Genomic DNA, 26,381 nt, shown 5'->3' with positions numbered 1-26,381 from the left:
TCCCGGGGAGGGTGGGGGGACCCCGCCCGGGCGCCGCCCCGCCAAGGGCTTCCGCGCCGCCCGCCCCGTCGGGGCCGCCCCCGCCGCTCCCCGGGCCGGGCCGGGCCGGGCGGGCAGCGCGGCAGGCGGCGAGGGAGCGGCGCCGGGCCGGGGCCGCCCTGCCCCGGGAGGCCGGGCAGGTGTCGGGGCGCCGGGGCCCCCGCCCCCGCCGAGGTGAGTGGGGAGCGCGGCGGCGGCGGGGGGCTGCGGGCCGGGGGGCGGCGGGCGGCCGGTGCCCGCCCCGGCGGCGGCTTCGCTCCCGCGGGGACGGCGGGGACGGGCTGGGGCGCTCCGCGCCCCCCACCGCGCTGCCGCGGCGGGCCCAGGGGGCTTCAGTCCACGGCGGTCGGTGGAAGTCACCCCCCCCCCCCCCCACCTCCCCGCCACCGGCACCGGGGGGGCTTCACTGCCCGGCGGTGGGTGAGGTGCAGCCCCCGACGCCGCTGCCAGCGCGGCTGCGGCCCCCGGGGGCCGGTGGGCGCCTCCCTCGTTACCCCGGGGGGTCCATCTCCTGGGGCCGGCAGGGTGCACCCCCCACCCTGTGGCTGGGGCTCTTCGTCTCCCCCCTGCGGGTTGGCGGGGTGCAACCCCCGCCGGGTGTCGGTGGGGTGCTTCCCCCAGGACCCTTGGGGCCCCATCCCCAGTGGGGTGCGTCCCCCCTGCAGGGGGTCAGTGGGATGCGTACCCCATCACGCTGGGGGCTCCATCCCCAGGGGGTTGGTTGGGTGCATCCCCCAGGGACCAGCAGGACTCCATGCCCAGGGGCCAGCAGGGTGCACCCCTTTGCAGGTCCATGGGGCAGGTGTCAGTAGGGTCCATCCCCCCAGGGTCGGTGGGGTTTCATTCCCCTGGGGGTCAGTGGGGTGCATCCCCTGGTCTGGGGGTGCTTGCAGGGTCTCTCCCCTGACCTTGCTCTGCTGACCCCGGTGTGCCTGCTTGGAGGGCAACGGGCAGCTCCGTCGCCTGCTGTGACACTTTGTGCTACCTCCCCATGCTATGGATTAGGTCATGTCGTGACAGTGCGTGTTACTGTCTTGCAGTGCAGCAGGGCCTGGTGATATGAGCAAGAGGGGTGGTAGTCACATAAAAACACCCCATCCCCCTTCCCTGTGTGCAGCAGTCTAATAAAATCAGACAGCATGAAACATCTGGCTGATTTTTTTTTTTCCCCCCCTAATCTTCAGAAGGTAGTTCTCTGTGTCATTAAATACTCTTGTCCGCACAAAGCAGGCTGTGATATATGCAGTGTTGTAAGCCTGGGAGCAGTTGTGGATGAGATACGTTAAGAGGAAAACATCAAGAGCTGACCTCAAACTCTGAAGTTAACTGTGCTGCCTCTCCTTCGGGTGGCCCGGGGTACTCTCTTAAACCTGTCTCAGTGTGTAACTCTCTGACCATTACACTTGGCTGCCGAAATCTCTGATGCGCCTTTGAAAGTGCCATAAAGTTATAAATGGGCTTAATATAGCCCATCCTGTTAACCTCGGTGCTTTCCCTCGGTAGCCTTTTAATGAACTGCAATGCTCATGAATTTCTCTCAACGGGCTGTCAGATCTTCTTTGGTTCTGTCTGGAGAGAGTGTGGCGGGGCCATGCGAGAGGAGACATCCCCAGGCCGCCTTCGCTCCCTCATCCCCGGAAGCTGCTTTGGTCTAAGCTCCTCTGCATTCATTTTAAGGCAAACTGCGATGCTTTTACGCCCTCTGCAATGCTCACTTTCACGTCCAGGATGCACGTCCCTGCAAATACTGTGCTAATCCCTTGAGATGACTCACAAACTTTGCCATTTGTAGAGTGACTTCTCCCTCTCTTGCATGGGTCTTGCACTGGACAAATTATCTTCTGGGTAGCCAAAGCTCACAGTGCATGGAAGAATAGCCTGCAATATTACTGAGGTAATCATTTTCTGAAAAACAAAATGCCTGAATGCAAATAGAGTGTAAAACTGTCTTTGAAGTCTTTTTTCTTTAAAGTTATTCAGTGCTTAGCCTGGAGGAAACCTATTTTTCCACTTTTATGAAACTCACTAACATTTTCAGAGGCGGGATGTGATTTTTTTTTTTTATTTAAAAGAAGAGCTAAAAGGCTTTCAGTTTTCGTGATATGAGGTCTTTTTTGTGTTCCCTTTACAATGTTGACAGGGGATTGCTAGTCTAAAAAACTTGACATGTGAGTAGATGTTTAGTCTGGTTTACCAGCTCCTGAGCTGGCAAAAGCAGCCGCTAGCAGCTCTGCCAGGGGCACAGCAGGGCTGAGTCCAACCAGGGATGTGCAGGAGTCCCAGGGCAGAAATCAAGACTCTGGTTCTCTCAGTTCAGATGAAATAGGGAGAGAAGGTCAACATCCAGGTGACATTGTAAAGGCTTCCCTAGGAATGCAGAGACCTGCAGCTGTCTCGCGTGGCGGGTATCTACTGCAGGGCTTGTTTGGCAATGCCGGTGACACCCAACCCCTGTGTCGTAAGGGCCACGTTTAAAAGGTGTTGCATGTCTTCATGATATTGCCGTGGGTGTCTTGCTAGCTTTTCAGTAGCTTTATGGAATAAAGAAACAGCTCTGGGCAGGAGTCCGTCTGGGTGCAGGAGTGCACAGTGTGTGCTGGGAAGTAGGAATGGGCTTTAACATAAGGTCCATCTGCCTTAGCTCATCTACACAAGCATTGTGAAATGTTTTGTTCAACTTAAGTAAAACTATTCTCCATTTCCTGCCTTTAAAATCCAAGTCGTGACATCTGCGAAAAAATAACTTTTTTTTTTTGTTACTGTTTTAACTATAGTTCTTGTGCACAGCACCCTTTGTCCCTTGAAAGGTCAGTTGAGTTGCCCTAAATGAAAAGCTGTGGATTTTATCCAGTAATATATGAAAAGGTCTTATAATGCAGGCATGTTTCTGAATAATTTCTGAATGTTATTACTAAAAGTGTCTTTCTTTGCTGTATTTGTACACATTTCTATACTAAATAACATTTCTGAATGTTGTTACTGTCTTCAGTATAGGGCTTGTTCTTTTGCTAGGTTTCCTGCAGGTGTTAATAGGTGCTCTATGGAGCATTCTTACCTTAAACGGGTTCAAACCGCTAATAAACTCCATTAGACAAATGCAGAATTAAAAAAAAAAGAAGTTTTAACTGGGCAACGTTAAGTCAGGAAATGTAGAGGCTGAGGCTCCAACAGCAATATTAACTTGGCTGCAGTACACATCCTGTGAGCTCTTTTATGGCATACATCTCATAATGTAAACAGGAATAAGCACGTAGATTAATGTATGCAGAGAGAGAGAGTAGAAAGAGTATTTTTCTGAATTTGACCCCCTTGTCCATGTGATAACTGGCTCTTCTGTAGAGCTGGGGAAAGCCTGGTGCTGCCTTACGCCGTGCTGAGCAGCGTGTCCAGCACCGACGCAGACATACCCGATTGCTGATGGAGTGAAAATAACAGCAGAGAATGAGTAATTCAGGCTTTGTTTCTGTTGAAACAATACCATTGTAATGAATTGCATTTTATTGCGTAAGGTCTGTGAGTTGTACTGTCTATGATCCTGAAGCATTCTGTCTTTCGTTATTCCGAACTGGCGTGGAGTTGTAATGAAGTGCTTTGGTGAGTCTCAGTTTTCTACTCGTATTACCCATGTGTTACAGTAACAGCTCTCCTGGCTAATTTTAACTAGATCATGTACAAAACTGATTGCACAAATACTGTGTTTTAATACAGATTTGCAATGAACTAAGCAGTATTGCTCTTTGTATTATGTTGTCTTAATTAAAAACTGTGATATTAATATATTTCACTAAATTGATAAATTTAGCCTGAAGGTCAAATAGTCTAATCTGACCTTCACCATGTCACAAGACATTATATCTCGCACAGTTACCACTGTACTGAGAGGGAGATTTGCATGAGATGTGGTGTCATCTAGGGCAGAGTCTGTGGTCCTTCAGCAGCAGCTTCCAGCAATGACAAAGGTGGTTCGGGTGAATAAAATTAATTTGTAGTTACTCTCCAGGATAAAATAATTATCCTTTTCTGTTTAAAAAGGGCTCCTAATCTAGTATCAATACGCTGATATTTCTGCCTTGCTTTGACATTGTAAACCTTTGCAAGGGAGATGCGAGCAGCTCTAATTCTGCAATCTAATACTTCTCTTGTTATACCTGCCTAATTGCAATGGCTCCTCTTTGGTGCAGTCTCCCAAAGATGCTGCTAGAGCATTGCGGTAAGCCATGCCAGGTGTGCTTTAATTTCGTTATTGTTTGATTTGGCCAGCATTTTATTAACTTTCTCTGTGGTGTTAGACAGTTTGCAAAGGGGATTAGTACCTGGGTGGGTTACAGCATTTATTGTATGCGCTTAATCTAAATTCCTCTTGAAATGGAATTGTATTAAGCTAATTTGTAAACTTCAAAATCACAGTAAGGCTGCTTTTGATAATTAATTTTTTTTCTTCCCAAGTAACTGCACTGATTAAAATTATCAGGGTTCACACAGTCAGAATGCTTCCAATCGAACAGAGCGTCTGGATCCCACTGGGTTTTGGTTTGGCTATTCTTGCTTCATGAGAAGTGAAGGTAGGCACCACTTTGGGGTCCCACCATGGTGGAATGGCCAGCTGTCTTCTGTCAGCTCTCAGAAATGGAGCAGTACCTGTCAGGATTTGTGCTGGGGGAGTTACCAGAAAGAACAGCATTGAAAAATGGGAAAAGCTTAGAAAACGGTCTCTAACTGCATTAAAGACTTGTGAAACTTCTGCCATTCTGCAAAAAAAACCCCTGTAATTTTACAGAGTGGAGCCATCCTCCCTTTCTCAGACTGGGAAAAAGACCTATTCAGTGTTACATTTTAATCATATACAACACAAAGACTTTTGCTGTGCTGTTTAAAATCCAACCTTCTTTCAGCCTGTGTTCTGCCGGGATGTTTTCATCCAAAATGGACTGCTGAGGCTGACGGGAGCAGTCTGAAAAAGCAGCTCTAACCTTCCTTCCTGACACTTCAATAGTGATATCCACTGTGGGAAAGTAGGGCATAAATGCATTAACACTTGTCACTGGGAAGAAAATCCTCTCCGTGATGGGGACCAGAAGAGAGTGATTCTTAGATTCATGATACAAATTGGTTCATTATTTATTTCAATCAAAGTCTGTAGGTGCTGTTATAATGAAAAATTAAAGTGCACCTTGCAGAATACATGTGAGCTGACACTGTGCCAACCCCAAAGCCTTCCTGACCTACAAAACGGAGGAGAGCTTTGATGCTCACTTCACTCTTTGCAAAGTCTCAGGCAAACAGGCTTTGTCCAGAAGTTTGACAGAGGTAGGACCTATTAAAACGGATGCTGAACCCACTCTGTTTGCTGTTGCCTTCCAGGGAAAACATCCTGCTGTTGCCTCCTGGGTCTTATACTCTAGCACAAGAGCAGCCCAGCTGCTTGGCCTTCTGTAAATAATTTGGAGTTCACTAGATATCATCTTACGAGTGCCACCATCCCATTGCAAATTGTCTGTAAGTTTAGCCATGCTCTCATCTTCTCAGCCTCCAAGGCAGATGGGTAAAATACAGCCTGTGCCCTGCTGCAGCAGGGTTTCTCCACGCCTCCAGCTGTGCATAAATATTGTTATATTTGCTATATAAATCAGTATATTATTTTATATTTATATTATATTTAATATATAGTATATTTATATTTGCTATATAAATCAGTAATCGTGATCTGACCACAGAAAGGGTTAACACATTGCTGCTTCTCTCTCTGCTCCCAGAGCAAAAGCAATTGTCCAGTAGCGTGGGGTAATTCTAGCTTTAATAGTGAGCTATGTATTTTACTGGTTGTGGTGGTCTTGGGATGACCAAGGAGTGATCTGTTGGGATATTTATGTATTTATCAATACAATCAAAGATCAAAAAGAGACTTCAAAATGGTATGGGTTTTGAGAGGGCTTCCGTCCAAAGTCTGTACCAAAAACACAAACCCCAAAGGCTTTGCTTTCTTAATGCAAGGCTAACACTCTGATGCAAGTGGTGCAGCCCCAGCAGCTCCTCGGTGTCCCCTGCGCTGGTGGAGGAGGGTGGAGGAGACCTGTGGCAGCCACTTCTGCTTGTTGTAGTGCCCGGCTGTCTGCCCATCAGCTTTAATTGGGGCTGGCAGGAGCTCGGATGGCAACTGACCTCGTACTAAAGACTGAAGTCACTGTCTTATCTGAACTCAGTTTCCATCATGAAGGATGTCAGAACGTAAGTGGGACAGGTATTAAACATTAAACATTAACCAGCTGTTCGGCTCTAAAATATTAATCCTGGTCTTATGCTTTTACCTGTTTTACCCAGTGTGCCTCGGTTTGAAGGACTTGAGACTTTCTTGAGTGATGACTAGCTATCTCATGGTCATACGTATCCTAAATCTGCAGCACCACTTTCCAGCTTTTGAGCTCTTCTTGCAGGTATTTCTGCTGGGAACATGCTCGCCATGTTTATCTGGGAATACAAACATGTGGGTGGGCTGACTTCAGGCTAGCTTCCAGTTTGCCTTCCAGGCTCCCAGCAGCATAGATTATATTACTCTTCTTTAATCATCTTCCCCACCCTTTACTCTTCTAGTCTTTGCAGCGGAAAAGCAAAGCATCTCATCTGTACCACTGAGCAACCTTCCTCCACATGGGTTGTATTTGGGTCTTCCACTTCTTGGCTTGAGGAGCTGAGCAGGAAGATGTCTTTGTTGGTATGATGGGGGCTTGGGCTGTGGGATGAGATGTAGCGCATCCTATTCCAGCAGCAATCTATCTCCCCTCTTGTGTGGAGTAACAGACATCCTCCTCTTTCTCCGCTGAATAAAACTACAAGCATTCCTATGTGGGAAGTCTGTCCTGTAGCTCATCTGGAAATAAATAAATGCAACAAACAAATGGGTGGCACTGCTCCAAAATGTACAGTTATGCTGGCTGGCGTGCTGTCATTGCTGTCAGTTGCGGGGCTGTGGGGAGCTGCGTGTGATGGGCTTGTCTTGGCCCGCAGCCTTGCCTTTCAGTCCACATCCACATGCTCATCAAAGGATTTAAACCTCCATACAGTGAGTAGTCTTAAGTGCAGTGAATCACAGCTCCTGGATAGCTAGGATGGAAAGGACCTGCTGGGTCACCTAGCCCTCTGCTTTGCTTTCAGAAGGAACCTTCCTAATTAAAGCGTGACTGGTGATTGCAAGATGTCTTGTTTGGCTGGTTTAATAAATTGCCATCCTCTCTGCAAGAAGTGAAAGTGTATTTACTAATGTGGCTGTAAACGTCTCTGCTGTGGGGTGGTTATTTACTGCACTATTCTAATGCAAATGTTTGTGGTTATGTTTGCATTGATCATACAGACAGTGCACACAAATTTTATTTCTTGGCATATTTAGGCTTGGTTTTTTTCCTCCTTCCTGTTGTATCTGTTCCACTATACACTATGTAATAGAAATTGCTTGATGTGTAATTGCCTGTCACTCAAGTGCCATTTTATAATATAGAGACATATCAATTAAAATATTCTTCCTCCTCCAATTAATTTTGTTTCTTGGGGGTGAGATAGTAGTGTTTGCCTGGAGAACGTTCCACTAAATCATTTGGTACTTTATACATTTATTTACTTCTAAATGTATTCTAAGTGAAAGGTGGTGCCTGTAGTTACAACTGAAGAAAAGAGCATTCATCGTCAGAGCTGTGTGGCTAGCTGGGCGTGGTGCTCCCGGCATGGCTGCAGCTTCAGTGCTCCAGTCTGACAGATGTGAAATCACTGGTTGTACACTGCCAAAGAGGCAACAACTGCCCTTCTGTAATGAGCAGCTCGAGGTGTGAGGCAGGGAAAGGTTTAGATATCACAGTTGCAATTTTCCCAGATGAACTCTTTCTGGAAGTTTATTTGTTAGTCCTAAGCCCCGTATCTCCTACATGGTTCTTTCCTGGATGTGGGCAAGCATCAAAAATGGTAGCTCAGCTTGAGAAACACTTGGAAACTCTTCAGAATTGGTATTCCTTGTTTGGAGACTCTTTAGAACTGATATTTCTTGTTTGGAGTGGTCCTCTAATACAATAGCAGCTTTTCAGTGTGTACAGAGGCTTTGGAAAAATGCGAGCCTGTGAGTACACCGTCTTGCCTTGAAACAGCCTGCTTTGTGTGTAACAATTTTATCTGTAGCCTTTTAATACCTCCCGTAAATGGGATGATAGCTCAGAGGTAATCACTCTGATGGGATGCAGGAAGCATTACTGGTTGGAAGATATGACGTGGCATCTTTTAATGTCTCTGCTCAGTGTTCATTGGGGATAATCCTACCTCAGGGTAGGGATGGCCTTAAATCTGATGGAGCGCAGATTAGATGCCAACTGGTTTAGGTACCTAAGCCATAGTGAGCAAAACTATTAGTTTGGATCTTGCAAGCACACAAAGAAACACAGAAAAAAGTTAGGAGACATTTTGAACTTTGTGTACTATTACATAGTCAAGACAGTGAACATTGTTTTAGCTACTGGCAATCATACCGCCATGGGCTGGTACTCATAAGGCTATGCCCGGATCCATTGTTTTCTGTTGCGGGTGGGAGGGAGGGAGGGGGCTGCAGCTTGTTCCAAAAAGTACTGTAAGCTGATAAGACCAATTACATTATTATTTTTTTAATTGTTACTTGAAACTTTAACTTGATGAAGGCTGGAAACACAACAGAAATGACAAGTCTGTCAAAACGGAACTTTAGCTTTTCTATGGAAGAGCTAATATTTGCCTTAAAAACACTTGGTTTCCTTTTGGTCTGTAATTTTTCATGGACTGCCGAAAGTGGTTGGTACGTCAAGTCCATTTTGTACGTTCTGAGGGTCAACGCTTGTGTAGGTTGTGTTAAGTGTCAACATCCCTTATTTGTGGGAAAAAATGATCCATTGGGGCCTATTTCTGCTTGAGCCAGAGCAAACCTGGAACAAAACCCCATGGCTTTTACAGCCATCTTTTTCTTTCAGCTCCCACTCCTGTTTGTTTTATGAAGCTGCTGGCACTGCAGGGACAGTCCTTTGCCGCAGACGGAAACTTTCTGTTTGCTGGGAGGTGCAGCTGCAACCTGTATTTGGCAGTTTATATTGAGGAGCAAACTGCAATTCCAGTTGAAATGTTTTTCTTAAATAAGAACTTGTTTAAATGGAATCAGGGTAAAAACCAACTAAGAGTCTTTATGGAAGAGCTTCCAATTTATACATGGCCTGGCAGGGATGTGCACAGGCTTGCCAGCGTTTGGGAGAGGTGACCCTTCACAATGGCATCCCTGTCTCCTTCATGAAGCTACCGAGGAAAGAGCAGGTTCTCAGTTCCCCTTAAATCTGTCCGGATATTGAAGCGAGGGTGAGAAAAGTGGTCTAGCTTGTGTTGATACAAAGTGAATGTAGATTTTTCTGAGACCTGTTTGTTTCAATGAAGAATGCGTAGGGATAGTCTGATCTGGTGTGTTGAGGAAGGCTTATAAAAACATTCAGGATAATAAGCAGCTGCTTCTTCAGGCTGCTGGCATGCTTTCTCCGGGCTGCCTGGTGGGTCAGGTATAAGCTGCTGCTTAGTCCGGGCCACCATCTGAAGTGAGGTACTAGAGGACTTGTGTGTCCATGGGTGATGGGCACAAGCATGGAAGAACGAACTAGCAGGCCCTGTGCTAGCAGTCCTCTTGCTACGTAGTGCTGTGCATTGCAGGAGCCCAACTTGCTACCCAAAATATGAGTTTAAAGGTGGTCTCAGGAGCTCTACCTGCCTCTTAGTTTTCCTGATCACTTTGGTGTTTGTAATCCCCCCCTTACTCTCTTGTTGCTGTGAAGAAAAGCAAAACAGGCAGGAGACAACAATTATACGCTTGAGAAACAATGAAAGTTCATGATATTGGAAATGCTGCCAAAACATGGAAAGGAAAGGGAAAGGATGAATCTGGGGGAAAAAAATTATATTTTTCCGTTTCTTACATTGTGCGTATCAGTAGTGGATGGAAAATTATTTCAGACAAAGCTGTGAATTTTGTCTGTCCTTATAAAAACACTGTAATTTTTTTTTTGAAGCTTCCCTTTGAGTATTATGGCCAACCTCATTTCACAGCTAGATATATTCATCTCAGTTAAATGCAATGGACAAAATCTACACAAAACATTGCTTAACGTTATAAGCAGCTTGCATAAACATGAATTATTAAGGTCACAAAAGCTTCTAGAAACCAGCAGAAATGAATGCACAGTTGTCTTTCTTTTTTTCAAAGCATGCATTAATTAATAAGGGGCTTAGTGCCCAGTCTGTTTCTCCCCCCCTACCTCCATCAGATTGTGCTTTCATCAAGTGCAGGGGGAAAGTGTCAATTCTCTCTCTCCCTCCCCTCTTTTCTTTGGCTGAAGCACAGAAAGGTGCCAGACTTCATCCTACACATGTCCATCATTCACAGCTGTGTAATCCTAAAATGCCCAGGCGGGTTGTGTTGGGGGTGTCACAACAGCAACATACCCTCCGAAACTGCCAGGGGTTTCATTTCATGCCTGCCTGGACTGCCTGGGTGCCTGCTGGGGTAGGAGCAGGAGACTGAAGTCAAGTTGCCAGGGGCTAAAGAGTAGTCACATTCACATGTGTGGGCAGTGCAGAGAGGGCAAGGTGCTCACGGGAGGAATGCACAAGAGGAGAAGACCATGACAGGGATCTGGTGGTAGCTAGAGGTCTTGTCCTGCCTCTGGAAGTGCCACACACCCCAGTTGGTGTAGGTGTGGGCATCATGTCTGCTGTTGGTCCCCTCCACATGATATGGGCATAGGCAGCATGTGCTGGCCATGGTGCCCCAGGCATTGGAGTTGCGGGAGCATTTGGAGGTAGCTCCTCTCCAGCCCTTTCAGCACAGGAAAGAATAGCAGGGACTTGACTGGTAAATGAGACATATGGGCTGCTGTGATTGAGGGGCCGAGCCCTGCCTGTATGCAGAGTAAAGTCAAAGTGCATGTAAATACATGTCAAGGTCAACACTGGGAGATGTTTGCAGCAAGGAATTGAGGAAGAAAAAAACATGAATAGAGCGATGTTAATTTTTTTAATTTATTATTTCAGTTGTGGTGCTGGCTGGAGTGGAAGCAAGTCAGACTAACTGTGAGGAGGGAAGAGGCTGCAGTGGCCAAGGTAGGAGACGAGGGAACTGTGATGGTGGGTGCTGGTCGTGTGGGTGGTGGGGGAAGGCTGAATCTCAGCGAGCTTATGCAGGAAGAAGTAGCTCAGATGAAAGAGCTTATTCATGGGAGCCTATGTTTGGGAGAGAGGGTGTCTTCAGAGATGGTCCTAAGATGTCAAAAATATTAAGAGGCAGGAAGTGAACTTGTGTGCAAGGGGGTTGAGTCTTGGGATCCTGGAGATAGCAGACGGCTTGAGATTTTCTTGCCTGGTTTGTACTGTAAGTAAAGCCTCTGAGGCAGACACCTCTCTGTGTTCGTCACGAGTCAGTGCAGAGAAGATGGGGACAAAGGTAACTCTCCTGGCTGTGATCATGGCATCTGCAGAAGTTACTCAGATATCCAGGATCTGTATTACTGAGCTCCAGAAAGACAAAATTGGTATGTTTTGGCCTTGCTGAGTTTTAGTGACTCCACTTTTGCTTTGTGCCCCATTGAAATGCAACACAAATGTCAAGACATCAAATGTGGTCTTTCAAAAATCTTCTTAGGTACCGCCCCTACTCTTTATCTGCAAGGCATCTAATTTCTGCAGCCTCTAGAGAAACAGTCCAAGGAGAGACAAATGTTAAAGCCATTATTCAAATGCATCTGGTCTAGGGCAGGTACCTAGTTTTAACTTACCAAACAGCAAAGAGGTTCTTTGGGAATGAGTTTGGAGGGGGAGCTGCCTCCACCATGCTGCGAGATAGGACACAAAGACCATGGTGCAAACGTTTACCTCATAGGGTAATGCTTATGGGGGCAGCCTTGTTAAACATCAAGAAAAATATTTGTCCCATGCTTTATTCCAGCATGGTTTCTGAAAATAACTAGTCAGGGACTGCTTTTGATATATAATAAAAAAACTCTAAGCAAAAAAGGGGCTTTAAAACAAGCAAAGACTTGACATATTTGTTAATACGCAGGGTAGCAGTGCATTAATTTTGAGGCATGCTTTTTAGTTTTTTTTAAAACAAAATGAGGACACTAATTAAAATTAATCCATTTATAAATCTTTCCGCATCCAATTTTAAAGCATAAATAAAACATTTGCCTTGTCTCTCTCTTTCCTCATCCTGAGACAACACGGACCATGTAACCTTTAACTCTTTAAGGTAATGAGCAGAGAAAGCTGTCTTAAATGATTTACTGAAATATATAAAAATTGGTCACACAGTGGAGATGGCTTTTAAAGAGCAGTGAAGATGGCAGCGGGAATGTTGGGAATGCCTCAGAATGGTTTTTAATGCTTGCCTTTGGGAGCAAAACTTAAGTGAATTCATCCCTGTGTATTTTATAATGAAAATTATAATTCTGAGAAATGCACATCAAGGAAGGCAGCCAACAGACAGCTTGTTTTCATGGGGGGGGGGAGGAATGGAGGGCAGGGAGGCAGCCAGGGTGAGAAATCCCAGTTTGCTCAGGTTTGCAGCTCCCAAACCCAGGAAGGATTTGTACTGGCGGGGTTGGGAAACGAGAGAGGTGGCCAAGTGGGTCAGATAGACCACTCCACAAAAATGCCATATTCAGTTAATTTCTGTGATTCAAAAAAAGGGGGCTTATGGCAAAGAAACTCTTAAACTCTTTGAAGTTTTAGTTCTGTGACACTTGAGACTGCAGCGTTGTCAACACTGAAGATATTATTCTGTGCCTTGTTTAAAAAGGAAGCTAAACACGACCTTGGGTCTGTGATTTTTGGTACCTCCTCAATGTATGTTAATTAGTAAAGACTGTGACAAAAGTAGTACAGCTGCTGAGGGAACTATATATTCTAATTTTTTAATGTGTTCCAGATATTATCAATTGTGCCTACAGATCTTTTGTGCAGTTATGGCTGTGTGGATGTTGCCAGTGTCTGTGCAGTCATGCACCACATTAAGGCACTTGCACATACAGTGGTGGCAAAACTGTTAGAAAAACGAAAAAAGCGCCCGAACAACCAAAAAAACCCTATAGGTGATATTTTAAACTGTAATGTAAGCTGTGTGTCTCTGCTCTGTCTCAGGCCACACAGAAGGGAAGAGAAAGCACGGGGCAGGTCTGTTGTGTGTGAGGATGCTCCCCTCTGCTTTCATATGCAGATTTTTAATAAGAAAAGTATGCATCTCTGCTTCTTGTCACTCCTAAGCCTGGGATGTTTCGCATCCCTTGCTATCTTCTATCGGTTTCCTGCTCTTTGGTCTTGATGTCTGTTCTTTATAAACCTTCCAGCCTGAAATCCACCCAGCACTGACCCCACCCCAGCTCCCAGCCCTCTTTGCCAGGACTAAAGCTCACCAGCTGCAGACAAAGTGAAGGTAGGAGGAGAAAAATTGCAAATCTCCAGAGCAAAATGAGCCGACCAAAGTTGTCCTGGGTTGGGAAGGAGTGGCTTGCTATGGCTGTCCTACAGATGCAAATGGGCAAGGAGTTTCTGTTTGGTGAATTAGCAGACTCAGAGTTTAGATAGAGTTGTCCAGCAGTGTTTGTACTCTAAATGTTTATCCATAGTGAGTGGGCACATTGTTCCACCTTTCCCAGAGAATGCATGCCCAGGTAGGAGATTTGAGCCCTCTTTCCCCCCAAGGCTAATGGAATTTGACTTCATGATAGCAAGTTTGCAGCTCTTAAATGAAGTTGCAACCTACTGTTTTAAACTGTGCTTCTGGTAATCAGTCTCCTTTTGGGAAGGCATAAAGAGGCAAATGTTGCAATTGCAGGAGCTAAGGCTTCATCGGGTGTTTTCTTGGGGTCTTCCTTCTCTCTGGGTGCAGCCATGGGAGGTGGGGGAAAGCAGGAGGACACAGCTGGGGACTCATCCTCCACCTTGCCAGCAAATGGGAGGATTTCTTGTTGCAGAAAGCAACTTCTGCATGGGGCTATGATGGGGTTTTTGTCCTGTATGCTCTGTTTTCTGTTCTGAATTGCTGCGCAAAAAAGAGTGCTTTGCTTCCAACTACAGATTCAAAACTGCTAACCACCCACTGTACAGCTGCTAATGCACAGATTATCTCCACAGCCAACAGCGTTAAGTAATCAAACAGAGATAATTTTACCTCTGTGACCCAACAAATAAACACCAGAATCAGGAAAAATCCTCTAACCCACACAGTCCTACACAGGTTTTCAAGGACAGGCTAAAGGGTTTCATCAAGACCAGTGGCAGTGACAAGGTCACCAGGCTTGTCCCGTCTTGGGTCGACGCTGAGATATGGCTGTGTGGTGGTGTGGGGTGCTGTCAGGAGGCCACGGTGCTCCACAAGCTGATGAGACCATCTCTTGCTGCTACTGCAGAAGACATTAAATGAGTAGAGCATACACTGAAAGTTGTGTATGCAGCCCTGCTTTTACAGGAAAAATTGTGGCTTGGAACGGCTTTCGTTAATGACTTCAGCCTTTAACTTTCTGTTGTTTTGAAGAACAGACGTTTCTCACAGCTATCAGGGGTTTAGTACCATTAAGAAAATACAACTGTTAATGTATTTTAACATTGCATCCATGGCTTCTTCCTCACTGACCGATCTCCATCAATGTTGAGAAAGAAAAAAATTCTAGCCCCAAAGTCATATCAGAAAATATATCTTTTTAGGCTTTAAAAGTCTGTTTCTTTTTGCTTTTATTTCCCAGGTCAGCTGATCATCATTACTTTATTCGAAATGAAGTCTCAGCTTTTTTGTGTTAGTAAATTCTAGCTGCTCAGAGTGTCTCTCATTTTCCCTGCCTTTTTCGCCTTTGTTCTAGGAAACTAATTTCCTTATTCCTGCTATTAAGGATACTTAGCATGTTGTCATTGGGAAGCAGCACTCATTTCTTCATGGAAAGAAGCTGCTTAATGTTTCATGTGTTACAGTGAATAATTAAATGAAGAAAAATATCTAAGCCCACAAAACTAGCTGGCAGCTGAAAGGAAGAAGGCATTTCCAGTCTGCTGGGGAAAAGTGACACTCCTGGCCTGGTGTCTTAAACCACAAGGGTAAGGTTTAAAAATGAATACGTCTGGCGTGACGTTCAAAAAAATCTGGATTTTTCAACTTTCCATGCATTTATAACATTAATCTTTAATTGTCATATTCTTGAGCTACTGGCTGTGAGAACAGAGCTGAAATTGATGGGGCTAAGGAAAACCAGGCTGGTAAGTGGAATGAAGTGTCTGCAGGGACCACGACCTTGTGAACTGCCAGGGATGGAAAGGCTGTCAGCACTCAGGCAGGCAGGGAGCTTGGCAGCCCGATAGCATATGGCGCTAGCAGTCTTCATGTAGGATGTCTAAATAAGGGGTTTTATTGGCCTTTATAGTTCTTTTCACCCTTTCTGGACTGCTACAGTAGTCGCCCCTTTTCTTTTGATTTTATAACAAATCTTAAAACACAACTGTTGGGCTCTGCGGAAATGGGATGAAAAACTGGGGAGATGGGACTTCTGTGCTGGGAGCTGGGAGAGGGGTGACTATTCCCAAAATGATTTAAAGGGACCATGGAATTTTTTCCGTTTCAAATAAAACCAGAGCTGAGCTGTAATTTTGCAGTGACCTGTGCTATTTTACCAAATAAGATCAGACACCTGCCATCCTCATGGCAGAGGGGGCATCGTACTAACAGTAATTCAGGGCCCGGTTACAAATGGGGATGTGTTGTGTGTTTGGGTTTTTTTTGGTTTTTTTTCTTTTTTTTCCCCCTATCTAGTTTTTCCCTTTGCTGTGTGTATCATCTTAAACTGATAACATGCTTTAGCAGAATTTGCTGAGACCAGAGGCAGATGGAGGCTTGTGCAGAGCAATAGCTCCCTGTGCCATTGCACATCCCTTTGAATTTGGTTAGTGTTGGGCCCATCAGCTGGGGTAGGAGCCTTTGCATTCTCCTTTTTCTACCCCTGTGCATTGAGATGTGGAGACTGGATCACATAATTTGTGTCTGTATCTTTCCACTGCCTTTGGCATTTTCCTCTCTGCCAGTGATCTGCAGCTGTGGCTGAAGTGGGGACACAATCAGCAGGATTGTGGTGATGCCCTGTACCACTGTGAGAAATATTGATGTGGATCTGGTGTGCTTGATATACACCAGAGCAACTGCTCTAACAGCTAGAGGACATCTTACAGCCCTGCAGCTTTCACGTGCTTCGCTGCTCTGCCAGTGCGACTCTGGCCTGACCTCTGCTCAGAGTGAGAGATTAGGTCCAATTCATCTTGTAGCAAAGCAGGGTGAGGCTTAGGGAGCTGTTGCAGCATCCCGGAGAGTATCCAAAATGAGGAGAAAGGGGACTTTCTGGTTCCAAAAGACTGTCACGAATTCTTGTTGAGGGTTGGACTGCATCAACACTGTTAATTCTTCTGCTGGCTTGTCTGTGTATTGCTAAAGTAGTGGCTGTTTAGGTCATGTCCACCATCTCTTCCCTATACTGACAGAATCTGCACTGAGTGGCTCATACTGATAAGACAGATACAGAAAAGATGAGAAATGGATTGAGAGGAAATGTGGATTTTAATTACTGCCTCTTGCACCTCATCTGTGGTAGCTCACCAGTTTGTGATCTCCTGTATGGCAGAAAAGATAGCAGCATTTTAAATGTGCTGCTTATACCCCTGGCTTAGACTTTTCCTGTAGACTTGATTCAGCAAGGTACATAACCACACATCTGGTTTGAATTGCATGAATACTACTACTGAAATTAGTGACACTCTTCCCGTGGTTCATTTAAGATGTGTGGTTGCAGCGTGACCCAATTCCTGTTGAAAAAGGTAGAAGAATCTCCCGCTCTTCTGATAAACCCAGATCAGGTCCTAAAACCAATTAACCCTTTGAGCCCCAGCACTGACGTCTGCTTATCATGGCACTGTGGTCTGGGAGCAGTACAAATGCTGGCATGCACTGCACTGACCAAGATGGTTTCCTTACGGTGTGCTGAAAGAGGAGCTCTCCTGGGCTCCAAATGCTCTGCAGTTTATCTTCTGATGCTGGTCTGCATTACTACCTGATTATTCCCCTGCCTCAACCACTCTTGATTTTATTTAGGAGAAACTGCATTTTCTCTGTGCATGAGTACCAGATAAGAGGAGTCACTGCACTCGAGAGCTCTGGTGTCGGTAAGAAGGCAACAGCAGCCAGACCTGGAAACCTAGTAACCTTGGTACTGCCGACCTGAGGATTAAACCCTTCTCACTGAAACATGAACCCAGGCTGCCATGATGAACTTTAAAGAACCGGGAATAAAACCATGCATGCATCTATTTCCTTTACAGCAACTTTTTGGCTGGAGGCTCTTAAATTGCTGCAGCAATGAATGGATAGCCCCCGCAAGAGACCTGGCAGCGCTCAGCTGTGCTCTGGGATCCCATTCTTGGGGTTTTGTTTGTTTGTTGTCTGGATTAAAGGGATTAAAGACTTAACCTTTGTACAGCCTTTCACATAATAACATGTTTGTGCTTGTACTGCATGTCAGGGAAACATTTTTCCCCCCCTCCTGATTTTCATGATATAAGTAAGGATCTGAGAGTGGACAGGCTTATGTAAAGTCAGGTCTTGTTCTTTAAACCCCCATAAATTTAGTGCAGTGTCCCCATCCTTCTCCATCCAGCGGTGTTGCTGGGACCAGGGCAGGGTACCTGCTTCATCCACCCATCCCAATTACTGGGAGCGGTCATGTCAGTGGGGGGCTGCAGTCTGAGCTGCCAGCTCCTCATCCAGCCACCGCACCTCTGGGCTGTGTTTTTCGTAGTCAGAAATAAAATCTATGCTGCCAGATGGGACCCTGCTGCATCTCAGTCTGTCACATGCCGGCCAGCTGTGGCAGTTCTTCACCTCCTGCTCTCAAGCAGCTTTTTTTAAATAGGTTTCAGAGATTTGCAGTTTTCAGCGTAGCCCTTTGAGTGAATGGTAGTGGCTTTTTTATTCCCTTTTTGGGATTATTCCAACAGTGACTGAAGTTTTCAAAAGCATCCAAGTGATTTAACGAATTTATTGTCATCTGCAAAAAAACCCTAAAATTGTGTTGGCTTTAAGAGGGACTCAAGAGCTGTCTTTAGTTCATCCCTGAGTGTATTCCCCACGCGATTAAGGGAAGACCTAAGGCCACCTTTGGGACCAGCTGGTCCCACCTGCAGGTATGCCACCTGCACGCATGGCCAGGACTTGCTCTTCTCAGCATGGTGCAACACCTGCATGGTCTGGGGGGTGCTCAAGAGATGGCCAGGTGGGCAGAGGGGTGTGGGTGGCCCAGGCGTGAAGATGTTGCCCTTGGAGCTGCTTCCCTAGAAAGAGCACTGAGCCAAGAGACACTGTATGTGGGGATGGGGTTTCTTGGGAATGAGGTTTCTTGGGGATGGGATTTCTTGCGGTTGAAGTGTGTGTGGGAAAAGCTCTCCTCTGGCAGCTCACTCTCTGGCAGGGGAAATGACCCGTCTGCCAGCATGGGTAAAAGCAGTCCACCAAGGGGTGCACGGTTTTGTGACTGCTGTTTGCCGTAGGATTCCAGTAGATGCAACTGTCACCATTGGGCTCTGCAAACAGTTGGTAAAAAAAAAAATTCTTTTGACTCTTTCTGTTCACAACTGACTGGATGTAACAAAGATGATATGACTTTATCATCTGGATTAGATAACAGCTTTACCATCTGGACTGTCATCACATTCAGTAACTGTTACCCCCTCCATCAAACTACAGTTCTTTTCTAGATAGAACAGCCAATGTAAATAGTAATTTAATCAAACTACAACACACAGAAAACCCACGGATCTACAAATCTATAACCAAGAGGCTGTAGGATCCAGCCTTGCTCAGGACCTGAGTGACAACTGCTTTCCCTCCAAGTGTCAGGCTCTAATGAAGGCTGTTACCATCAAGGACTTTCCTCTAGGGAAATAGGTTTTTAAAGAACTGTCTGAATATTGCCTAAAAATGTACTTTAAAGAGAATTCTTAATCAAAGTCATGTAACAACAGCAGTATTTACTTTTCTACTCGACCCTGGAACTGATAAGTCACAGATAGTTAACCATTCTCTGCATTTTAGAGAGGATTTTGTCTTGGAAGAAATTTGCCCTACTCTTCCTAAATTTAGAAGACACGAGTGCCCTTGCGTCTCCTGCAGACCAAAGGGAATACAGACTGAGCTTGAGCAATATATGTTAAATTTGTGAACAGTTCTCCACTGCAATAAAGACCTCTTGCAACATCACGCTGAAATCTGTGGATTGCAAGCCTGTACTTTCTGGAGTATAATATACTTCATCCACTCCACCAAATGCCCATAAGGAAATTGTAAGTGAAGTTAAACCACTACATACGAGAGTGAACTTGCATAGACAGTTGATTTAGGATACAAGCACCTCATTCTGGCTCTTGACCATACAATTTTTGGAAGCAATTCACAGCAAGTACGTGATAGTCAAACAAGTTGGGTTGGACGTTAGGCTATGTGGTGGGTAATATGAAGAAATAGATGGAAATATGGTTACAAATTTGAAACTTTATCTTTGGAAACTGTGTAGCATTTCTGAGAGCTCCACTTGACCTACAACTGCTGGATAAAGGCAGTAAAGGAGATGTAAAGGCAGTCAAAGTGAATTAGTTAAAAAAGTGTAAGTGAATATTAATAGGACCTGCTGTATTCAACAATTTACAAGCGTGTCGGGCATTTATAGATGAGCTCTGCTGTTTGTTACATATTACATTAAAGAAGAATTCTGAACCAACACATCAAAATGTCAAACTAACACAGCATTTTTCTTTGATCTCCTTTTTTGTTAAAATGAATTATTGATAGCCTTTTTCATGGCTGACAGGAGAGATTTCTGATTTTTATTTGTGTATTAGATCAAATCTCCTATTCCTTCCGTAGGCAGAGCTCTTTACAACAATATCTAGATGTGATACGTGCAATTGCAGAGCTCAGATTCTTTCTCGTGGGGAATGTTCTCCCCACCCATCCCTTGTTGCTGTGATTTCTTAAGCTGATATTTTCATTGGAAGACTTTAAACAAATATATAGCCCACCCTGGAGCCGGCGGTCAGGATGAGGGTGTGATGGTTTTGTGTGGGCCCACAGACCACACTGGTGGGTCTCCAGCTCCACAGAGGGATCTGAGCTGGTTTACCCAGGATCTGCAGGGAAAAACCTGCTCAGCTTCCAGCAATGTGTCTTGGGAAGGTGTTTAGCCAGAGCGAGGTCAGATTTGTGCTAGGTTTCAGAAAACCCAGGTGGGGAGAGGGTGTGCATGGTTCTTGGGTTTTTGGTGGCACAGGGGGGTAGCAAGGTCTCTATTAGCCACTGTCACCTGCTCCGGACATCAACAAAGCCTTGGCCCCTGCAAGAGCTCTCAGCTGCTCTGAGTTTCATGGTTTGCATAACTCTCTTACTTTTCGAACATCACCCCAATTACAGTTCTGCCAGTCGTGTTTCTTAAGGGTCCACCTCACCCCTGGAACTTGGCAGCCCCCAAACCCATTTGCTGCGCTCCACCTACAAATGTAGAAGTGCTTTTGGCTTGTTTTATTTTGTCAAAAGTATCCACCAGATTAACGGAGAAAACAAATCTTCCTCCTCATGGTCTCCTGTTCATCCTGTTTAACATTTTTAATTGCTTCCAACAGATGCTGCCTGAGTTTGGCAGTTGTTGTTGGGGCTCTTCCTCCAATGTTTCTGGGTTTGCTCAGGTCCAAGGAAGGAGGGTGCAAGCCATGGCCATCAGGCTCCTGAAGGGTTTTAAATTTGGATGGATTAAAATTGTCTCTCTCAGTTTTAATCAGAATAAATTGACTGGGATGGTGGGTGAGGGTGGGCTTAGGCAGACTGCCATGTGGAAGACAGAGGGACATACTTATGTTCTTATACTCCCCCATCCCCAAATATGCTTCTGTTACCTGCTGCATCCCATTACAGATTTGGGGAGCACAGTTCCCTCCCTTTGATTTCAGGAGAGGGGACCAGTGGTCCTTGTCTTTCTGTGCCTCCACGGAGATGTGGAGCCTGCGAGCGCCTTTCCCTGCCTTCTGCCGTCTCTCAGCCAGCAGATCTGCCCACTTTCTTCATGCTGAAATCAGGTTTTCTCTCTCTGTTCTGCTGACCCACTTTAGGCTCTTTGAAGGCACAGCAGAGCTCCCCGGCGGCTGCAGCTTGCCTTTGGGGGACACGGCTGGGCGGTGGAGCTGAGCAGATGAAATGGCAGCAGCGCTCCCCAAACCCATGGGAGGAGGGTGGTTTTGGAGGTGCAGCCCCCCTTGGTTTGCTCCCCTGTATTTTTTCATGTGTTTTTCTTTCTTAACTGCTGCCTAGAGTGTGTTTTAAAAAACACGAAAGGGCTCTTTTTTTAAAGGAGGTTTTATTTCAAGGCTGCTGGAGCAGTCTGCAGTGGGGTTTCAGACACACGCGCTCACGCTTTGTGCCTTAATAGCACCTGACATAACCTGGTCATAGGCACGAGCAAGGCACGGATCATCCATCCCCCACCACCACTCTGTCCCTGCTCCCATCCCCTGGATGTAGGGCATCTGATATCCCAGGCAGCATCCCCTGCCTGGATCCCTTCAGGAGCCCAGGGAAAGCCCTCCCCACCTCCCCATCTTGTCCTGGGGTCTCAGTTTCATGTTCAGCTGCTGAATTTGGGGCGAGCCTGGCTCTGTCTCAGTGTGTGGGTGGGGATGCCGGCTTTGCTCCGACTGCACAGGGATGATTGCAGCTCTGCGGTAGTAATTACGTGAGCCCGGCCAAGGAGTGATGGTAGGGGAGAGGAGCTGCGTGGTGAGATGACTCAGGGGTGGGATGACGCAAGTCTGGGGCCTGACTTTCTCTTTGCAGGCTGCAGAAACATCCCTCCGAAAAGCTGGCATCTAGGTCGGGGAATGATTTACCACACAGCTGTGAGTCTCCATTCTCTCTGCTTGGCACTCGCCCTGCTTCCCACTGCAAAGGTCTCCAGAAAAAGCGTGAGACCATTTGTTTTCACTGTGTTTGTTGGTATTTGGTGATTTCTTGCCTGGCTGGCGGATCTCAGGTGGTGTAGGGGGAAACTAAGGACCTGTCTTCATGAGATGCTGATCATGATGTCATTTCAAAGGTCTGTTGGCCTTTGGGAACTTTTATTACAAATCGTTTTTATTTCCTTCCATGTCCCTTTAAGAAGAACAGCAATTTTGTTTTGCATCCAAATTTGCTTTAACCTGGATGAATCTTCCTGTGTAGACATGCTTTGGGGTTTCAGAGGATCTGTGTCTATGCAAAGTTGGTCCGGTGCTGCAGCAGCAAAGCCACCTTTGACTGACCCTTCAGCACAGGAGACAGTAGCTTGTGTCTCATTGCCATACTTACGACTTTTGCACGGCAGGTAAATTCAACCATATGGGCAGGAGGTCACCCAGGTGGGGACTCCTTGCAGCTGCCCTTCTGATAATGCACGGGGTCTCAGCCTTCTGCACGCCATTGCTTGGTCTGTGGTCGTGATGCAGAGATGTTCATAGCCCATCCCTCCTTCTAAATACTTCTTTAGATCCAACCACTCAACCCTATAAGGAAGGACACAGAAAGATGGATTTATGGATTATCTGCCTGCTGGTTGGCAGGTAGAGACCAGCTCATTCCGACTTATGGGTGTTACCCATACCTGTGCTTTGTTGTTCATGGCTCTGTGTAAGGACAGCTCTGTGCAGGTTTTGCCTTGTATGAGATGCCATCACTGTGTATTAAAGCAGAAAGTGCTTCAGTATCTGTTCTACAGATAAGATGTACTTTTGTTTTTGTAACCTCTCTTGTTGCCTGTCCCTTTTCTCCTTGTATGTCTTCATGGGGGCTACTCTTAGCACTGAACCTCTTTCTCTAAATCCCATTGCCGGATTCCTTGTGTAGCTTTATTATTTGCTGAAAAAAAAACGAGGAAACTTCTGAAAATTAGTAAGAATTGTATTTGGTAGAATAGAAGTGGGTAGGTAATGGTTCTGGAAGTTTTCCCACCCTGGTTATTTTGGTCCTGGCTCTCTGGAGCAGAGCTGCTGATGGGGCTGAGCTGTGCCAGGGCACCTGGTGCTTTACGGTGTGCACACACGCAGGCTCTGCAGCAGCCCCCCAGTTTCATTTTTCTCTAGAGATCACTCCAGGATTTAAGCTCTGCAATGAAGGCAAGTGCAAAAACTCTTCTCCACACACATGGTAGTAATACATTATGTCTATTTATAGAAAGGGCTGGTATTTTTTCCTGTTGGTATTAAATTATTGGAAGAAGGATAGAAGAGTTACTAAAATGCAATGCTTCCTCTCTGTGCATTTCTCCTCTGCTGTCTGATAACTCTGTGTGATGCTGAGGCTGGATGGTCATTTTGGCACAGATCCTGGAAACCCCTCCACACCATCATGTTGCTGCATTTGCGGGATTGTCAGAGGGTTCTTTGTGTTTCTTGGACACCGGTTTGAGAGTTCTTGCTTGCCATGTGGGGCTAAGGCTGAACATCAGAGGTAAGATGTTGCATCGTTTTTGGACTGATTCTGGACTAACACCAGCAGAGCCAAGCCCTGAGACCAGGCGTTTTGCACTGCCTCCACAGCAGGAAGAGAATAGTAGAAGCAGCTGAGCATTTATGCCAGTAATATAGTGGTTTAATTTTTAGTAATTTCTCCAAGAATCAGCTGTGTGTATTTTTTTCCCTGTGCAATAGCTGACTTGTTGGAGGCAGAGACTAGATTTCTTGCAGGATGTGTTTTTTGTGGTTTTATTAATTTAATCAGTATCCAGGTGCCTAGGTTTGTGCTCATCTGACCAAATATAAATGCTCTCAGAGCTTTTGCTTTTGCATTCAGTGCATAAAAACTGGCAGTGCTTTGGGCAGTTCAGGTAATCTTCACATAGATGTCTAGAAAAATCCGATTAATTCTTTCTTAAAAAGCCAGCTTTTCTCTGGTGGCTAAAATGTGCATTCAGATACATAATACAGGCAATGGAAGTGAGCTGAAATTAATCCAGTCTGTAGTTCCTATAGTGACAAAATATCTAGATAACACCAGGTTGCCCCAAGATGGCACTCTGTGTGCACATCATACTAAAGTAATATTATGGTTGCAAAAGACCATTTTTACTATCTAAACACTGCATACTTCTTCTCCTGGGGAGATGAAGAGGATTAAGCCAGAGGTGACAGGCGTGCATGCGAGTATTGCTACGCAGCCCTTGAATGATGGTCAATAAGGGCAGCAAGAGTGTTTTCAGAGGTGACACAGGCAAAGCTAGGAGGTTCACGGCTGAAAGCAAACTAGTGGTTGGTGCCCAAAACATGACCTAATGTGTTTTTATCCTTTTACATGCTTTTCATGTATTGATAAGGTGGTTCAATTCCCAGATATTTATAATATTTTATGTAATTGTTTTGCTATTTCTCTATCTCCTCCCCAAAAGATTAGCCGTGCAGGGTATACTCCTCTGACAGGGAAGGGAGTCGCACCCTAAGCAAAATCTGACTGCTGAGGAAGCCGAGTTTCCAAGGGATAGGTCCAAAATAATAAAAACCTTCCTCTTCCTGTGTTAGGGGAAAAAATGCTGAAATAATCAAAAAAAGTGACAGGACAGAGGGAAAAATATGGTACCTTAACTTTACATTACAGATACATTTTGGAAATTTTTAAGCCCAAGGAGATTAAGCAAATATATATTTTAATGAATAGAAGATTGTCAAATATGTGTTTAACTTTGTTTGGTGTCTTAAGTTGCATGTGAGATTCTTTTTTTCTCCTTGCAGAGTGATCTTTATGATTCTGCTTTAATGATTTTTCTCATCTGGCTGGAAAACTGAAAAAGAAAATTTTAAAATAATTAAACTTTTCTCCTTATCCACTTTCTCTGTAGCTGTCATCTATAATTCTTTAATGATGTACATGCTTTGAATAAACCATATATTTTAAAATGGTTCGTAGAAGGAAAAAAAAACCCTTCCTATTTTTGCATTGTATTTTTATAATAAGTTTTATCAGCCTACGACTGAAAATTTTTCTCCATTTTGGAACTTTCTGTAACGGAATGAGATAAAATCTCATTCTGCACTTCACATACTCTCCATGGGCCAAATCGATCCTTCATTTAATTCCATTAAGCAGGTTTTGCAGAGAGAGGTGTAATTTGCAGGAAGCACTTGGCCCCAAACTCTTTTCAAAGTGCCTGGCAAATTAGGTATGCTGCAGGTGCATGGAGGTGGATCCTACTACAGCCTTCTTCATATGTGTGGAAGGTGAAACCTTGAATGGCAGAACCTTTTTTTGGAGAAGAAGGCGTGTTAGCCAGAGGTGCTCCTGCTCTGTTGAGTGCTGTTGGTTTGCTCAGGATGCTCACCCACCTCTGCCTTCACGTGTCACCCGAAGGACGTTGGCTGCGTTGATGCAGAGACTGATTCCATTGCTCCACAGCTTTGACAGGGTGCATTAACCTGGAATGTGATGTGGCATGACAAGACACCAACTTCTGCGCCAGCAGTGAGACTGCTGACGTGTGGTACAGTCTGCAAAAGTCTCAGAGGACGGTTGAGTCGTATCTGTGCATAACGGCCTTGTGCAGTTAAGTAGAGCACGCTGTCTAAGATGAAAGTCAACTTTAAGAACAGGCTTGTTTTCCTCCCCTCCCTCTCCCTCCACCATTGCCGCTTTCACCACCACAGTGGGATGTCTTCCTGCTTCCCCCAGACGCACAACTAATCTGGTTTGCTGACTGAGCTCTGCTGGGGCCTTTAAAGTGATGCCAGCTACTACGTACTAAATGTAGCATGGCAGCGTTTCAGAGTGAAGCTAAAAACCCAAATCCAATAATCAAGGAAATAACCATAAAGATGAAGACCTGGTTTCCATTCTGTCTGTCGGCTTGCTGCGTGATGGGGCAGCTTTGCACTAAAAGTTGGCCATGGACCATGTGTTAGAAGTATGAAGACTTCTTTTTTCCCTCTTTAAGCTCAAATCTCTGAATAGATGCATTTTTTTTAATCTTATAGGAAAAAAATCACATTATTTTCAGGGATGAGCTTTCAGGCAGTTTGGATTCCTTTTTCTCTCTGCTGGGATTAGCAAACAGCAACAAAACTCACACTTCTCTTTCTAAATCCCTGTTCAAAATGGAAGGGAGGTTGCCCAAGCTCAGGTTTTGTTCTTTTGAGATTTAACTGGGAGAGAGTTTCAGTGTGTGTGGGGGGGTGGTCTGATTGTGCAAGATACTGGCTTTCATGAAAATTAGCAGAACGATTTTGTA

The sequence above is a fragment of the Pelecanus crispus genome, chromosome Z (genome assembly GCF_030463565.1).
Source record: "Pelecanus crispus isolate bPelCri1 chromosome Z, bPelCri1.pri, whole genome shotgun sequence".
NCBI lineage: Eukaryota > Metazoa > Chordata > Aves > Pelecaniformes > Pelecanidae > Pelecanus > Pelecanus crispus.
Note: the sequence above shows the minus strand (reverse complement) of the source record.